We start from the raw sequence: 1,044 nt of genomic DNA, 5'->3' as shown, positions 1-1,044 counted from the left end.
CGAGCCTCCCTGCCAAAGCCCTGCACCTGGCTCCAGAGAATTAAGTCTCACATCTCACTGGGAACTCCACTTCTTGTGCCCAGAGAGTCTTGGCCCCCCTCAGTAGCTGACCTGAGAAACACAGTGTCTGAAAAAGCAGCAGAGTCATGTGGCACCTTATAGATAACAGACGTATTGGAGCGTGAGCTTTCGTGGGTGAATCCCCACTTCGTTGGATGCGTCAGTGTCGGCCTTTTCCAAAGAAGTGCCTGGAGGGCCTTTTTCTGTGTGACCATGTGGCCTAATGGATAAGGCGTCTGACTTCGGATCAGGCGATTGAGGGTTCGAGTCCCTTCATGGTTGTACTTGTGCAGCTTTACCTTTGAGCTGAAAGTCCTGCTCCCTTCAGGGCCTGAACCTCTTCTTGGCGGCTCTGGCTTCAGCTAGAGCCCCGGGAAGGAGTTGGGGGATGGGTGTCACAAAGGCTGGGGCATGAGCCCCAGGCGCTTCCAGTCTTGCCTTTGCCATTCCTGACTTGCCAAAGAAAATGGGCAGCTGCCCGGGCTAGCGTGTGGAGCAGTTTCCCTCTGTCCCTGTGCGTGACGGGGGTTGCTACATGGAGCCTGGGTGTTTCTCTGCTTCTTGCCAGCTGGGGAAAAGCCTCTTGGGGTAAAATCTCCTGCCCCACTGCCAAAGTGAGCACCTGGAGTGGGAACGGTAAGAGGCCCCACCATGGGGGCTGGCCCTGCTTTCCTACCATCTTGTGATGTTGGCCACAGAGCATCAGCAGCTGCCCCACATGCTGGTGACCTTCAGTGGGTGTTTGGCATGGCAGGGAACATCCTGGCTGGGTGTTTTTGTGCCTGTCTGAAGGCCACACATAGGCATGGTCCTGCCCTCAGTTGCTCTGTGGCTTTTAAGCCTTCCCTTCATATGTGAGGTGCCACAATGAGACATGCATACAGTGTGCTGTTTGTCAGTCTCGCTGTCTCTCTGATCATAGGGAGATTTGATGTATTAAATTACACATTGTAACCACTAAATATGGGCGCTTTAGACGTTAGA

At 53.9% G+C, this 1,044-nt stretch overlaps 1 non-coding gene across 1 annotated transcript; it reads left to right on the top strand.

Moving 5' to 3' along the window:
• Positions 1-269: 269 nt before the first annotated feature.
• Positions 270-342, top strand: TRNAR-UCG. Its single transcript has one exon. It is a non-coding gene; the product is annotated as a tRNA-Arg (tRNA).
• The last annotated feature ends 702 nt before the right edge of the window (positions 343-1,044 follow it).

Source organism: Mauremys reevesii, linkage group 12, assembly GCF_016161935.1.
Source record: "Mauremys reevesii isolate NIE-2019 linkage group 12, ASM1616193v1, whole genome shotgun sequence".
In the NCBI taxonomy this organism is placed as follows: domain Eukaryota; kingdom Metazoa; phylum Chordata; order Testudines; family Geoemydidae; genus Mauremys; species Mauremys reevesii.
Note: the sequence above shows the minus strand (reverse complement) of the source record. Positions and strands in the feature narration are given on the sequence as shown.